The sequence below is a fragment of the Aotus nancymaae genome, unplaced genomic scaffold, assembly GCF_030222135.1.
Source record: "Aotus nancymaae isolate 86718 unplaced genomic scaffold, 86718_ANA_hifiasm-v0.15.2.pri h1tg000006l, whole genome shotgun sequence".
Lineage (NCBI taxonomy): Eukaryota > Metazoa > Chordata > Mammalia > Primates > Aotidae > Aotus > Aotus nancymaae.
In genome coordinates this window covers 48,710,759-48,728,197 of record NW_026988417.1, presented here as the reverse complement: position 1 = coordinate 48,728,197, position 17,439 = coordinate 48,710,759, and the positions used below count along the sequence as shown (strand labels likewise).

Below are 17,439 nucleotides of genomic sequence, written 5' to 3'. Positions count from 1 at the left end.
CGCGTTCTCAGCTCACAGCATCTTTCGCCTCCTGGGTTCAAGCAATTCTTCTTCCCAAGCCTCCCAGTAGCTGGGTTTACAGGTGCCTGCCACCACGCCTGGCTAATTTTTGTATTTTTAGTAGAGACAGGGTTTTGTCTTATTGGCCCGGCTGTTCTCAAACTCCTGACCTAAAGTGATCCACCCACCTCAGCCTCCCAAAATGCTGGGATTTACAGGCGTGAGCCACAGTGCCTGGACTAGAGTTCAGAATTCTTTTACTTGGCACCAAAGTGAGTGAATCTTGGGAATTGTATTCCTTAGGTGATTCTATTAGGTCAGAATTGGGTTCAAATGGATAATGTGATGTGATGATGGCAGCTGAAATATTAAAAGCAAGTAGTCCTTCTATAGCCATTTAATAGGAGCAGTAAGGGAGTATTGGACAGGAATTATAGGTATATTCCAAATAATTTCACAGTTCAGAAATAAGCCCTAATTTTTTTGTATGAATAAGCCATGATTTATTATATTATAGAGGACAAAAAAGACAAGAAAAATGAGAGTGACCTTGGTAGCTGCTTATATTAGCATTCTTGATTAAAGCCTGCTTTTAAAAAAATCACATCGATAATGGCTGTAATCATTGTACCAGTCATAACCAATGCAGCTGTAATCATCGTACCAGTCATAACCAATTAGCTATGTTTATATAATATGAAACAATATGCAGGCAGGGCTGCCGGGAATCCCACTTTCTTCCACAGAAGGAGTCAAGATCACATAGCTTACTGCTGCTGTCTGTGCCTTGCCTTTACAGGACACTGTTCTGATTGTGACCAGGTCTGTTATGTAAGCACTGCACTCAGTCTGCCCTGCCAGTAATTCACAAAGTCACGTCTTTTGTGGACTTGGAAGGGACCTGAAAGAACTGTCCATAACGGCATTCTTCTAGTTCAATCAGCCTCTGTCTTTGTACGCCTCAGAAGAGAAACTGGATGGCAGACTCATAACCAGCAAGCCCCAGCTCTTCTGGGGCCCTGTTTTGTTTGGCCAACTCAGTGTTTGTGATAACTTTCATTTGGAGTTCAAACTTGAACAATAGACACTTCACCTGAATAGCTGGATTTTGTGTGTTTCTTTTTGAAAAATGCAAGGAAAGTCAGGAATTGGTTGAAGTTGAGTCATGGTTGCCCCTTAGAAGGGGCCTATGCTCCCAGCCCACCCCAGAATCAATCCCGTGCTTCATTCTCTTGTATTACCTGTGGGCCCTGAGGCACAGTGGTTGTCTACGGCCTCTGCTTTCCCTCCACCTCCTTGTTGGTGGAATAAAAGATTATAATGAGTGACAGTTCTAATCAAATTGGAAATGGTCCACTTATCATTGTGTCAATTTTTTGTAAATAGGAACTCAAGATCCACACAGTTATAAGTGTCCTTAGAGGCCCAGAAATGTATCAAGTACAGGATATGGCACATAGTAGCCACTCGGCAAGCGTCTGTTGAATGAATCTACAAATAGAACTCCTGAGTGTGTGGGGACTCAGGATCGTTTATTTGGCTGGAAGAAGAGACCTGACAGGGCAGTTTGGGAATATTAATGACACTCTTTAAATACACAAAGAATTTGGATGACAGCTAGCAATTTTTTCATTTCCATAAAATACAGGATTTTATTTTTATTTTGTGATGGGATACCTTGGCCACGTTAGACTGACACCCTTCTGGGGAACATTAAACTTTGGTGACCTTATAAAATTTCAATAAATTTTCTTCTTCTCATCCAGGCAAAATGTCCTCTTGGGTACAGTTGGGTGTGACACCTGACAGTCTCTCTAACCTGATACTATTTCTCCCAGTGTGGGCTATAAAACAGGGACCTCTGTGTCTCTGTGCCCCAGAGACATTTGGTGTTAACCATGAACACTTATACTGTGAATAACATTTAGGCCCTGTCCTACAAGGCAAAATACAAGTTATTAATGCTCCTATCACAGTGGTTTAGGACGAGGGCTTCACAGATTGATAGGGTTCAAATCTTGATTCTACTATTTGTACATCATGTGGCCCTGAGCAAGTTATATCTCATTGCTGTGCCTTAATTTTCTCATCTGCAAAATGGGTAACCTAGGAGTAAGATCATACCATCATTAGAACAATGCCTTAAATGTAACCTCTCAGTAAATGACAGCTGCCACTCTGGTGGTAGTAGCCGCTAAGAACTTTGTTTTTTTAATTTAGTTTTTTGTCTCTTTTCCCCCAGCTTTATTGAAGTGTAATTGACAAATAAAACTGTATAGACTTAAGATATAGTTTTTGTTAAATGCATTTATTACTTTGAGAATTGCACAGTCCTTTTGTCACTAACTGTAAAAATATTGGATACATTTTCCCCCATTAGTGTATCATTGAGTTGGAGCTGGTGAAACAAGAACCTTTCAGGTATGCATAGAAGGGGCCCATTGCCTTCCTGGTTATGACAGGCAGAGGAGGCCTGTTTGAGGGAAGGTAATTATCTTCCTGCAATAATTACTTTTCTATAAAAATGCAACACCCTCTCATCCCTGATTACTGAAGGAAAACAAAGCTCTGGTTTCTCTGTGAGCTCCTTATAGCGAGAGGCCACTGTTGGAATGCGGTGTGATGTCACTGCTGATTGGCCCCGGGGTTCTGGGTTTCATCTGTGTTATTGGAATACCTCAATTTATCTGTTTTCTACAGGGGATTACAGCACTCTTCGGGGGTTTGGAAAGTTCTGAAATGAAAGCATACTTCAGGAGTAACACATGCCTTTACCAAACACTGGCACTCCTCACAGGGCTCACGGTATATGCTAACCTTATGGAGACTATTTTTTTCTTAACCATCAAACCACAGGGTTTTAAAGCTGGCTTTATTACCATCTCTTTCTCTAATCTACTCCCTTACTTTGGGCAGAAACTTTTTTTTATTTTTACTTATTTATTTTTTGAAACAGTCTCATTCTGTCGCCTAGGCTGGAGTGCTGTTGTGCACCGTAGCCTCTGCCTCCCGGGTTCAAGTGATGCTTGTGCCTCAGCCTCTCAGGGTAGCTGGGTCCACAGGCATCTGCCACCATGCCCGGCTAATTTTTTTTTTTTTTTTAGACGGAGCTTCTCTCTATCACCCAGGCTGGAGTGCAATGGCGTGATCTCGGCTCACTGCAACCTCTGCCTCCCGGGTTCAAGTGATTCTTCTGCCTCAGCTTCCTGAATAGCTGGGATTACAGGCACGCACCATCACGCCTGGCTGATTTTTGTATTTTTTAGTAGAGACAGGGTTTCACTATGTTGGTTGGGCTGGTCTCGAACTACTGACTTCAAATGATCCATTCCTCTTGGCTTCCCAAAATGCTGGGATTACAGGGATGAGCCACCATGCCCAGCTGGAAACTTGATTTTAGTAGCAAGATAACAAATGTTTGTGTTGGACCTTTTTTTTTTCCAGTTACTTAAAAATTCATTTCAAGTCTCTACCAAATAACAGTAAATTCTATCAGAGTTGTTTGCCAAAGTGGCTTTTGTTCCTCCATGTGATATGGATACCACTGAATCAAAAGCCTTTTATTTTTATTTTTTTTTACATAGATGCCTTGTAGATTATGAGAGGGAGTAGATATGGTGTGGTGGTTAAAAGGCAGAAGCAGGGAAGGAAGTCTTCTAGAGTCAGAATCAAATGTATTCCTGCTAATTATGCTTGCGACCTTGGCTAGTTCTTACTTCTCAGTTTTGTCCTTTGTGTATCAGGAGTCATTTGTGTCCCACCCTCTGAGTGATGCTCAGCCCACCCATAGTAAGCACTCAGTCACTAATATGTTACCTTTATTACTGCTTTACTATTACTGCACCTTGCTCTAAACTGAACCTGGAAGAAAATTCTACTTACTGCAATTATGAGATGTCATGTTTTCAAAGCATTTTCAAAATACTTTTTTTCTGATAGAAATATTTGATTCATCTCTCTTTGTGATTGTGTCTTATTTCAAATTTTATTGACCACCACAACCTCTTTATTTAATCAATAACTACTCAAAGATGGAGAAATGCAGTCACCAATGTGACTTATGTCACTTACTTTTAACTACCAGGAGACCACGAACTGCTTGAGCTGGTCATTTGATCAGTTGTCCCTTGAGTACCTACTATGTGCCGGACAGGAATGGGTTCTGGGAAAACAATGGCAAATAAGAAAACTCCCCTGCCCTCAAAGAGACTGTGCTTTAATGGAAACATTACTTCTTACTCGTGTTTTTATCCTTCTCACATTGCATAGTGCCTGGCATACAGAACTAATGCTCAATAAATGTGGGATTGTTTTGGGTGAATTGAGTGCAGCTTATCTGAAATGGAAGTCTAGTGTGCTCTCTCTGGAACTTTTCTTTGAAAAAATAAGATTTTTCCATGAAAAGACCACCTTGTCTTCATGTTTTATTTATCAATAATCTCCAATTTGATTGGATGGAAAAACGAATCTAGCTGGTGACTGTTTTCTTCCTTTTTAAAAAGCCCTTTGCTGTGACTTTATTTTCATAAAATTGCATGTGGTGTTTTGGTATATCAAGACATGAAGAAGGTTTTTCCAAAATACAAACCAAGGTTGGGGACTTGCTCTTGAACTTTACTGGTCTTTGAAGCATGAGGAATTCCTTCTCTAGTGTGCACAAAACTCCTGGTGTGCCCACAAACCAGCAGCCTTCCCTTTTACACCACCAGATAAAGAAGAAAGACAGTGGATGGTAGGATGGGAAGGAGGTGATGAGTGGAAGACATAGTAGGTGCTTGGCTTTGTAGGGAACATTTGACGTACGTGTGTATTTGTGTGTGTGTGTGTGTGTGTGTGTGTAAATCACCCCTTACCTTTGAGATAGATAGTATTGACCACCTGTACAGATAAGGAACCTAAGGCTCAGAGGTTAAGAAACTTTCCCAAGAACACTCAGTAGAGAGGCAGCAGAGTTAGGATTTGAGCCCAGGTTTGCCACCTCAAAGCTGCTGTATATGGGAACAAGAATGTACCTCTTCTCTATCTAATAGATATTCTTGTCTAAGTCTTGCAAGAGTGAAAACTCTCTTACTCCAAGCTGCTCTGGGCAGGTGAGACAGAACAGGAAGTGGTAGGTTAAAATGTAGCCCCTCTTGTGCTACTCCTGTGTTCAGCTCTCCTGGGGCTGGGGCATACCAGCTTGGTAGGAGTCAGCGTGGTCTGGGATTCCCTCAAGGTTCCATGGTTTCTGTTCCAGTACACAGAGTGCTACTCTCCTCCTGTAGAAAATGACAAACACTCCTCTCATGGGTCTACTTCTCAGGGTCTGTTAGATAAGATGCAGAAGTTTTGTCTAGGTCCAGTTAGAAATCGTGCATCTTTGGTTTTCCTTCTTCATCAGCTTCTTCAACTTTTATTGCATACAGAATTGCAGGATATCTGTGACAAGGTAATGGTACCTAGAGGCTCTGTGGTTGCTTGGAGACCTGTTGGCATCTCAAGGTTATGTTAACATCCATCTGCCTTCTACAGTCTCCCTCAAAACCTCAAATTACTGTGCTAGCTCTGTTATTTGTTGAGAAGTATTTAACTCAGGGTTATTTTAATTGTCAGTTATAAAAGAAAATCCAGCTGAATTAATCATATTCATTGGTTCACAAAACCCAACCATCCAAGGCCATTCAGCTTCAGGTATAATTGGATTCAGAAGCTCAAACAGTGTTATCAAGACTCCATATTCCTTTACCTCTGCAACTGCTCTTCTGTGTAATATGTCCTGTTATGTCTTATGTAATTGAAGAAGCTGTGGCAATGTGATTTACTTTTGCCAACATTATTTATTATGTCCCCCTCTTCCTACCATGGCAAAAATTGAAGCATGTATCAAGATGGGGTAGGCCTTCACCAGCGTAGATGCATGAGTGACTTCAATGAACAGAGCTTCCCTGCTTGTCCATTATGGTCATTTAATGTAAAGGAGAATTTTTGTTTCACTAAGTCACAGAGGTTTTAACATTTTATTATAATGCTTTCTACCCTGACTAATATACATCCTTCAGGTTCATATACAAATGAAAACAAAAGGAATTTCTCTTCTGGTTGCTCAAATAAGTGTCCTAGTATTAACTCTGAATAGCTATGGTTAATGATGTTCCCATCTCTGAACCAATCCTGTGTTCTGATTGGCCAGGTCAAGGTCACATCTTTATCCTTGAGCCAGAGGGTAAATCACCCCATCCAGTGATCATGGACAGAGTGAAAGAGATGTAGGTACCCAAAAGAAAAAGTGATACCAGAAAAATGGAGGATCAGTGCTAGGCAGATTAAAATAGCATATGTCTTCTATATAATAAGTAATGAAAAGTTTCTGCAGCATTTTATTTTTATACTAGAACAGGCATCCCATTGTTAACCCTTTTAGAATGTCAGTGTCTTTCCACATCTATTGAAGAAGAGAGTTTTATGGTCTTCTTTATTGCCATACTATAAATAGATATGTCAGGAAAAAATTATAAATTTGAAGCCTGAAGTAGAAAAACCATGTCAGCCCATATCCAATTGTCAGTAATAAAGTAAAAGATTAAAATACTAATGTGACTGCCTTTCCTTTTCTCAAGTTTCTTCCACATCACCCAAATTTCAGCCTTTATTCAGCTTTAGGGAAGATACCTCCAATGAGAAGACAGGTATGCCCTCTCTCTCTTTGTGTTCTTACAGCAGTTGATCTATCTCCAACTGGCATTAATTCTGCCTTCTAGGACTCAAGATGAAAGCAAATTTTGTACCACTTCCATGCGTGTGGAAGCTTCTAGGATGGACCTGGAACTGAGTAAAGAACAGGTCCTCACTGTGTATTTTTTAAAATTTAAAGATACCCTGACCCAGTCTTTTTTTCTTTGGGTTAATCTTATCATGTTCTTTCAGTTTTTTTCTTGAATATCATGTTTCTAAATCTCCTAACTGTACTGTTTTCTCCTTCTTGTGCTCCAGTTTGTCTGTGTATCTAATTTGCTTTCATTTGTAAAAATTCAGTCTATAATCTCTGTCTTCTGTGTGTGTAGACCATTTACATTTATTGTAATTATTGAAATGTTTGGATTTAGATCTACCATTTTATAATTTGTTTTCTGATTATTCTTTCTAATTTTTATTATCCTGAGCCTGGTTCTAAAACCTGTGTTCTTAACTATCATGGGCACATTATTCAGTCAAATGTTTTGAGAAGCATTATTCTATGTCCCTGTAATGGAGAAAGTATGCAAAGTTTTAGGACTTCTACTTGGTGCAAATGCATCTTGCAGTTAGAACCTTTGATGGCGGATGTCATGACTTACTGTTCTCTGCTTACCTTAGAACCATACCAGCTACACAATAAATCCCAGTTGAGTTTATATTGATGAGCTATCAAAGTCAAAGTTCAAAATTGTATGTAAATGCTTTCATTTAAATTAATTTACGCATTAAGGCTCGAGTCTTTTGTAACATAAGATGTTTAGATTTAGTCAAGGTACCTTAGTACCTTATCCTGATTCCTTCCTCACAACACTCCACCTTTCATTCTCTTTTCCCTTTGTTTTCCTCCTGGCATTCATTTGGTCAAGCTTCATTTGAGTGACATTTATTTCAAGCAATGTATCAGAGTGATTCAGAATGTGGACTACAAAGTCCTTCTGTAAAACTCTTTTCCATTCCATTTATTGACATAAAAATTCCAGGCCTAGCTCTGTATCCACAGATCTGTGAAACTTCTCACCCTTTTTCCAGCAGTCCTAAATGACCTTCATTTGTTGTTGTTTTAAGCACATTTATCTTTGACTAACTCCCTGCTCCTCTTTGTAGTCTGTCCTCCTTGAGAATGAAGAACTCATTCTTCATACTTCTTTTGCTGTTCTCAAATGCACTTATTTTTCATGGTGCCAAGAACGCAGTTACTCCCTAGAATACTCAGTAATAGAAGAACAAATGATATTTTATCTAAGTCTTTGTATAGCATTGATATTTCAGCATATGCTATGAATCACAAGTGCTCTTGAAATATAGTTAGTAATAAAATTTTCAGATAATACAATCAGAAACTCAGTATATTCAAACATGAAAATTTTTAAATGGTAAAATTAGCAATGTTGCTATGGGCTTTGGGAAGAAGAAATGCAAAAATTCAGCTTACACAATTAATTACCCTTTCACTCCTCGATTACATGTCCAGAAACTGTCTTAGTTTCCAGGAACATGTGCTCCAGAATAGCTTTCCTAATCAAGTAATATTTAGGCTACAGTTTGTTGTAATTTCTACCAAAGTATCACAACGTTTTGCTTGAAAGATGACCAACTTGAAGATAAATATAACTCAGAATAATTCAAAACAAAGTTATGACATTGAAAGAAGTAAAATTATATGTGCCAGAAAGTTCTATAGTAGTATGTCTTATTATTAGTATTTCACTCTAATTCTTTTTTTATTATTATACTTTAAGTTCTGGGATACATGTGCAGAACGTGCAGGTTTGTTACATAGGTATACACATGCCATGGTGGTTTCCTGCACCCATCAACCCATCATCTACACTAGGTAGGTCTCCTAATGCTATCCCTCTGCTAGCTGCCCACTCCCCAACAGGCCCCAGTGTGTGATGTTCCCCTCCCTGTGTCCATGTGTTCTCATTGTTCAATTCCCACTTATTCTCACAGTGTTTGGTTTTCTGTTCTTGTGTTAGTTTGCTGAGCATGATGGTTTCCAGTTTCATCCATGTCCCTGCAAAGGACATGAACTCATCCATTTTTATGGTTGTATAGTATTCCATGGTGTATATGTGCTACATTTTCTTTATCCAGTCTATCATTGATGGGCATTTGGGTTGATTCCAAGTCTTTGCTATTGTGAACAGTACCACAGTAAACATTCATGTACATGTGTCTTTAGAGTAGAATGGTTTATAATCCTTTGGGTATATACCCAGTAGTGGCATTGCTGGGTCAAATGGTATTTCTGGTTCTAGATCCTTGAGGAATCGCCACCCTGTCTTCCACAATGGTTGAACTAATTTACACTCCCATCAACAGTGTAAAAGCATTCTTATTTCTCCACATCCTTTCCAGCATCTGTTGTTTCCTGACTTTTTAATGATCACCACTCTAACTGGTATGAGATGGTATCATGATGATGAGCTTGTTTTCATATGTTTGTTGCCTGCATAAATATCTTCTTTGGAGAAGTCTGCTCAGGTCCTTTGTCCACTTTTTGATAGGGTTGTTTTTATTTTTCTTGTAAATTTAAGTTTCTTGTAGATTCTGGATATTAGCCCTTTGTCAGATGGATAGATTGCAAAAATATTCTCCCATTCTGTAGGTTACCTGTTCACTTTGACGATAGTTTCTTTTGCTGTGCAGAAGCTCTTTAGTTTAATTAGATCCCATTTGTCAATTTTGGCTTTTATTGCCATTGCTTTTGGTGTTTTAGTCATGCCCATGCCTATGTCCTGAATGGTATTGCCTAGGTTTTCTTCTAGGGTTTTTATGGGTTCAGGTCTTATGTTTAAGTCTTTAATCTATCTTAAGTTAATTTTTATATAAGGTGTAAGGAAGGGATCCAGTTTCAGTTTTCTGCATGTGGCTAGCCAGTTTTCTGAACACCATTTATAAAATAGGGAATCCTTTCCCCATTACTTGTTTTTGTCAGGTTTGTCAAAGATCAGATGGTTTTAGATGTGTAGCATTACTTCTGAGGCCTCTGTTCTGTTCTATTGGTCTATATCTCTGTTTTGGTATTAGTTCCATGTTGTTTTGGTTACTGTAGCCTTACAGTATAGTTCGAAGTCAGGTAGTGTGATGCCTCCTGCTTTGTTCTTTTTGCTTAGAATTGTCTTGGCTATATGGGTTCTTTTTTGGTTCCATATGAAATTTAAAGTAGTTTTTTCTAATTCTGTGAAGAAAGTCAGTGGTAGATTGATGGGGATAGCATCAATTACTTTGGGTAGTATGGCCATTTTCATGATATTGATTCTTCCTAACTATGAGCATGGAATGTTTTTCCATCTGTTTATGTCCTCTCTTATTTCCTTGAGCAGTGGTTTGTAGTCCTCCTTGAAGAGGTCCTTCACATCCATTGTGAGTTGTATTCCTAGGTATTTTATTCTCTTTGTAGCAATTGTGGATGGGAGTTCACTCATGATTTGGCTCTCTGTCAATTATTGGTGTATAGGAATGCTTGTGATTTTTGCACATTGATTTTGTATCCTGAGACTTTGCTGAAGTTGCTTATTAGCTTAGGGATATTTTGAGCTGAGACTATGGGTTTTTTAAATGTACAGTCAGATCATCTGCTGAAAGAGCAACTTTTTAATGTAATAGATGATCTAGGTGCAGAAGTCATAGGTTTCTTTTCCTATGATAAAAATTTTCAGCAAAATGTAAATTAAACGGCATCCCAGAGGCAATAAAATCTCATTGTACTGAAACATGTACAACTTAAGGCTACCTTGGTTTATAAATGATTTAGAAATTATGATGGAACATTCCCATAAAATTATTTACATATAAGAATTCAAGCAATTTTTTAAAGAATGAGTATTGGGCCTCAGTTCAAACAAGTTAATATTATCATCGTTCCATTCAACTTAATACACTTAGCCGCTATAAGGAAAGTAACTGTAACCTCACTTCATGAAATACCACTAGTAATATTAAGAATCCAAACCTGTCAAAGGGCAAGGTACTACAGCATTTGCATCATGAATGAAAAAGCCCAATAATTTCAATTTAATTTTTCTAGCTAGAACAAGATCCAAACATAGGACGTTTTTTTTCTTTCTTTGCTTTTGTGGCTTTAATGCCCCTTTGGTTTTCTGAGCAAGCTGAATACATTCCCTGATAAATACCACCACTGGATGAAGGATCTAAACATTGAGATTTTTACTAAATCAAGGTTTTGAGTTAGCACAATGTTCCTACTAAGTCATGTTTCAATTAGTACATTTTTCCAGTGTCAGGGGAAAAAAAGACAAGGATTAATATGTCCTATAAAGAATGGTGAAATTTTCCTAAAGCTGTATATTTATGAAGAAAAGATGATTGTCCCTCTTTATGCATGTGTAGATCTTGTTTTAGCTATTATTGCAGAAGAGTTTCAGTGTTGAGGTCTACATTTCAGAATGTCTGCATTTCTCTACATTAAGTTTAGCTATTTATCCTGTCCAGAATTGTAACCACAGACATTGAGACGTAACTCTCAGATCTGAAAATGTGTTTATTTTTTACAAAATGCATTCCAGAAAGGTTAAAAAGCAACACCAGGGGGCATAGGTGCAGAACTGAATATAGTCATTCAAAGCATTCAAGTAAGAATATGGTAATGTAAATATCCAAATGTCCCTTTAGATTATGGATTGAATGCCCATTTAGAATACGGATTGGTTTCATTTGATATGTCTTCTCATCAATTTCAACTTCATAGGACTCCATAACTTCTTGGATGGCCTCATCAACATCACACAGACAAACATCAATTCCAGCACCCTTTATTCCAATGTTATCTCTTATGTATTCAAAATAAAACGTGTAAGTCATTCCTAACTGATTTGAGCTTTACAGTATTTTCCTAGACAGAAAGGGGAAAAACAGTTAACATTTAAAAGTCCTGAAAGCTTTTTCCTTGGTTAATTACATTAAACGGTTTGCCTTTGATCAAATTCCTTCTTTTTAAAACATGGATAAAAGTATTACATGAGTCCACTGTTAAATCAGACAATATGTTTCCAATTAATTCTGGTATAGTATTTTCCAACAAAACTTAGAAAATGAAGGTGTTTAGGTGGCTTTGGACGAAGACTAATAGTCATCTCTTCTGCTGACAAATTCTTTACATGTTGGGAGCAACAGTATGGTATGTTCAAATTGCACTGTATTTGATCCTTTAATGTCACATAATGGTGGATATGAATCTACAATGGCCAAATCACACAGATTCTTCAGAGCCATCAAATATTTACTTTCTCCCAAGCGATCTAGCCATCTGTGACAGAAGGCAAGGGTGTCTGAGTTTTCATTGATGACATTTAACAAGTGTTTTGTTCTTGGAAACCTTATTGGCACTTGTCCAACATCAAAATTTTTCATGTAATGGGAACATTCCATATCATTATGAACAGCACCTTTTCCTGTACTACCAAAGGTTTCAATTGCATATACTTCTCCTTCCTCCATTCTTCTTGCTGCCCTTCCTTTCACAATAGACAGTTTTCTCAGCGTGTATTCTATATTACCCAATTGAATGCCCATTTAGATTATGGATTGGTTTCACCATCTATTTTATCTTCATAGGACTCCATAACTTCCTGGATGACCTCACCAACATCACACAGACAAACATCAATTCCAGCACACTTTATTCCAGTGTTAGTAGCATCTTTTACAGCTTTTAATAATGTATCATATTTGGGATTAAAAATGACAGTAAAAGCACAATCCTACCACTTATATGTGTTCCAAAGTCTGTTTTACAAATGTCATCATACTGTTGATGTCACCAGCATTGAGAGTATAATGGGCAGCACAATTATTGAGAGAACATCCAGTAGGAAATTCTAGGCCTGAATTTAATCCATTCTCTTTTGTGAACGTGAACATTCTTCCAACTTTTCACAGATTTCTATCATTGTCATCCCAGGCTTGATCCAGCTCAGTACATGTTTTCTAAGTTGTCAATGTGCTTCTGCAGCGTCTTGAAAATCATTCCAAATCTGTTCACTAGCCTGATCTAATGCTTTCTTTTCTTCACTTCTAGTTCTCTAAGCAGCTGTTCGCCCATCTTGTATGGGCGACATTTGCATTCTTGTCCTTTGGGAAATACACTGTTAGGCTACAGGTCACATACTAGAACTGAGGGAGAGTCTGTCTGAACTTTTAGTCCTCTCTTCTTCTTATTTTTCTTCTTCTTTCCAATTGCTTCATCTCCATCACCATTTATCATCTTCATCTCTTTCTTTATCTTTCAATGCTTGTCTTTCCAGCTTTCTTGGTACTTCGTCCACTGAGGCTTCTGATTCTTTATCATGTTCCTGTTGCCCTGCTGCAGAAGCCCCTTTGCTCTTCTTCCATCTTTTTGTCTTGGCTGCTTCCTCAGCCATCAAGGCAGCTCCCTCTTTCCTGTCATCTGCCAGGTGGCCATTCAGGTGTCTCCTGGAGGCCGCCACCTCCTTCACACCCGCCATGTTGCCTTAGAAAGTGCCTTGAGTGAATTTCTTAATCCTGAGTTCTAATTTGATTGCACTGTGGTCTGAGAGACTGTTTGCTATGATTTCCATTCTTTTGCATTTGCTGAGGAGTGTTTTACTTCCAATTATGTGGTCAATTTTAGTGTAAGTGTGATGTGGTACTGAGAAGAATGTATATTCTGTGGATTTGGGGTGGAGAGTTCTATAGATGTCTGTTAGGTCTGCTTGGTCCAGATCTGAGTTCAAATCCTGAATATCCTTGTTAATTTTCTGTCTCATTGATCTCTCTAATATTGACAGTGGGGTGTTAACATCTCCCATTATTATTGTGTGGGAGTCTAAGTCTCTCTGTAGGTCTATAAGGATTTGTTTTATGAATCTGGGTGCTCCTATATTGGGTGCATACATATTTAGGATAGTAAACTCTTCTTGTTGTGCTGATCCCTTTAACATTATGTGATGCCCTTCTTTGTCTTTTTTGATCTTTGCTGGTTTAAAGTCTGTTTTATCAGAGACTAAGATTGTAACCCCTGTTTTTTTGCTTTCCATTTGCTTGGCAAATATTCCTCCATCCCTTTATTTTGATCCTATGTGTATCTTTGCATGTGAGATGGGTCTCTTGAATACAGCACACCAATGGGTCTTGACTCTTTATCCAATTTGCCAGTCTGTGTCTTTTCATTGGGGCATTTAGCTCATTTACCTTTAAGGATAATATCGTTATGTGTGAATTTGATCCTGTCATCATGATGCTAGCTGGTTAGTTTGTCTGTTAATTGATGCAGTTTCTTCATAGTGTTGATGGTCTTTACAATTTGGTATGCTTTTGCAGTGGCTGGTATTGGTTTTTCCTTTCCATATTTAGTGCTTCCTTCAGGAGCTTCTTATAAGGCAGGTCTGGTGGTGACAAAATCTCTCAGCATTAACTTGTTTGTAAAGATTTTATTTCTCCTTTGCTTATGAAGCTTAGTTTGGCTGGATATGAAATTCTGGGCTGAAAATTCTTTTCTTTAAGAATGTCGAATATTGGCCCCCATTCTCTTCGGCCTGTAGGGTTTCTGCCGAGAGATTCACTGTGAGTCTGATGGTCTTCCCTCGATGGGTAATCCGACCTTTCTCTCTGGCTGCCCTTAACATTTTTTCCTTCATTTCAACCTTGGTGAATCTGATGATTACGTGTCTTGGGGTTGCTCTTCTTGAGGAGTATCTTTGTGGTGTTCTCTGTATTTCCCTAATTTGAATGTTGGCCTGCCTTGCTTGGTTGGGGAAGTTCTCCTGGATAATATCCTGAAAAGTGTTTTCCAACTTGGTTCCATTCTCCCCATCACTTTCAGGTACACCAATCAAATGTAGGTTTTGTCTTTTCACATAGTCTTATATTTCTTGAAGACTTTGTTCATTTCTTTTTATTCTTTTTTCTCTAATCTTGTCTTCATGATTTATTTCATTAAGTTGTTCTTCAATCTCTGATATCCTTTCTTCTGCTCGATCAATTTGGCTATTGATTCTTGTGTATGCTTCATGAAGTTCTCATGCTGTGTTTTTCAGCTCTATCAGGTCATTTATGTTCTTCTCTGAACTGGTTATTCTAGTTAGCCATTCCTCTAACCATTTTTCAAGGTTCTTAGCTTCCTTGCATTGGGTTAGAACATGCTCCTTTAGCTCAGAGGAGTTTGTTATTACCCACATTCTGAAGTCTACTTCTGTCAGTTCATCAAACTCACTCTCCATCCAGTTTTGTTTCCTTGCTGGCAAGGAGTTGTGATCCTTTGGAGGAGAAGAGGCATTCTGGTTTTTGGAATTTTCAGCCTTTTTGCACTAATTTGTCTTCATCTTCATGGATTTATATACCTTTGGTCTTTGATATCGGTAACCTTCAGATGAGGTTTTTGTGTGGATATCCTTTTTGTTGACGTTGATGCTATTTTTTTCTGTTTGTTAGTTTTCCTTCTTAACAGTTAGGGACCTCTGCTGCAGGTATGCCAGAGTTTGCTGGAGGGCTACTCCAGGCCCTGTTTGCCTAGGTATCACCACTGGAGGCTGCAGAACAGCAAAGATTGCTGCGTTTTCCTTCCTCTGGAAGCTTCATCCCAGAGGAGCACCTGCCAGATGCCAGACGAAGCTTTTCTGAATGAGGTACCCATTGACCCCTGCTGGGAGGTGTCTCCCAGCCAGGAGGCATGGGGGTCAGGGATCCACTTGAGGAGGCAGTTCGTCCCTTAGCAGAGCTTGAGCGCTGTGCTGGCAGATATACTGCTCTCTTCAAAACCAGCAGGCAGGAACATTTAAGTCTGTTGAAGCTTCGCCCACAGCCACTCTTTCGCCCGGGTGCTCTGTCCCAGGGAAATGGGAGTTTGATCTATAAGCCCCTGACTGGGGCTGCTGCCTTTCTTTCAGAGATGCCCTGCCTCAGTGGAGGAATCTAGAGAGGCAGTCTCGCTACAGTGGCTTTGGGGCCCTGCAGTGGACTCCACCCAGTTTGAACTTCCTGGTGACTTCATTTACACTGTGAGGAGAAAACTGCCAACTTAAGCCTCAGTAATGGTGATGCCCCTCTTTCCACCAAGCTCGAGCATCCCTGGTCAACTTCAGACTGCTGTGCTGGCATTGAGAATTTCAAGCCAGTGGATCTTAGGTTGCTGGGCTCCATAGGGGTGGGATCTGCTGAGCTAGACCACTTGACTCCCTGGCTTCACCTCTCTTTCCAGGGGTGTTAATGGTCTGTCTTGCTGGCATTCCAGGTGCCACTGGGTTATGAAAACAAAAAAAAAAAAAAACTCCTGCAGCTAGCTCAGTGTCTGCCCAAATGGCCACCCAGTTTTGTGCTTGAAACCCAGGGCCCTGGTGGTGTAGGTACCCAAGGGAATCTCCTGGTCTGCCGGTTGTGAAGACCACAGAAAACTGTAGTATCTTGGCTATAGTACACTGTTCCTCATGGCACAGTCCCTCTCAGCTTCCCTTGGCTAGGGAAGGGATTTCCCAATTCCTTGTGGTTCCTGGGTGAGGTGATGCCCCACCCTGCTTTGGCCTGTCCTCCATGGGCTGCACCCACCATCTAACCAGTCCCAATGAGATGAACAGGGTACCTCAGTTGGAAATGCAGAAATCACCCACCTGTATTGATCTCACTGGGAGCCACTCTAATTCTTCTTTTAGCACCAGATCTCTGAATTAGGCTGTGCTTATGACTCCATGAGCTGTGGAGAATGGAACTGTGAGGAAATGTCAGGTCATCTGTATTATGTGATGATATTCTGCAGTAACGATTAGCACAAGCTCTGCGGCTGGCATGGATTTTGTTTTCTTTAAATAAACTTTGTTTTTTAGAATGCTTTTACATTTACAGAATAATTCAAATCTAATCCAGAATTTCCATATATCATGTATCCAATTTTCCCTGTTATTAACATCTTACATTAGTATGGTACATTTACAAGTAACAATGCAATATTATTATCTAAAGTGTGGACTTTTTAAAGATTTCCTTAGTTTCTACCTAATATCCTCATTCTGTTCTAGGATTCCATTCAGGGTGCCATATTACATTTATTCATCATGTCACTATAGGCTTCTCTTGTCTATGGCACGTTCTTAGACTTTACTTATTTTTGGTGACTGTGACAGTATTGAGGGGCACTCTTCAGCATTTTGTAGGCTGTCTCTTAGCTGGGATGAGTCTGATGTTTTTCTCATTATTAGATTGGTGGTATAGATTTTAGGGAGGAAGACTACAAAGCTAAATTGTCCTGTTCATCACATTGTATCAAGAGTACATACCGTCAACATGTTGATCTTTATCATCAGGCTAAAGAAGCACTTTTCAGGTTTCACTACTGTACATTTCTAGTTGCACCTGTATCATATACTAGAATAATTTCCTTCTGTGGTCAGGTGTTTTCCGGACTTGATGTTCTGTTTCATTGTTTTGCATGTGTACTCTTGTTCCGGGACCACACCATTTTAGTTATACAAATTTTGTGGTGGGTTTTAATATCTGATATGGCTGTTATCTCCTCACAACTCTTTCATTTCATTGTTTTTCTTGATATTCATGTTTGGCTATTATTTTATGTGAAATTCATGTGTAGTAAAGTTCATTTGTTTATTTCCCAGGGGAGAAAATGCTTACTGGTTTCTTTATTTGTATGTCATAAAATTTATAAATTGCCTTAGTGAGTACAAACATCTTTGATGATGTTGAGACATCCTAATCAAGAACCAAGAATATCTTTTCATTTGCTCAAGTCTACAT

At 39.1% G+C, this 17,439-nt stretch overlaps 1 protein-coding gene and 1 pseudogene across 1 annotated transcript in view; one reads left to right on the top strand and one right to left on the bottom strand.

The window, feature by feature from the left end:
• Nucleotides 1–17,439, top strand: part of SCFD2 (sec1 family domain containing 2) — a 435,166-nt gene that overhangs the window by 214,379 nt on the left and 203,348 nt on the right. The window lies entirely within an intron of this gene.
• On the bottom strand, nt 11,803–13,184 carry LOC105709263 (methionine aminopeptidase 2-like; annotated as a pseudogene).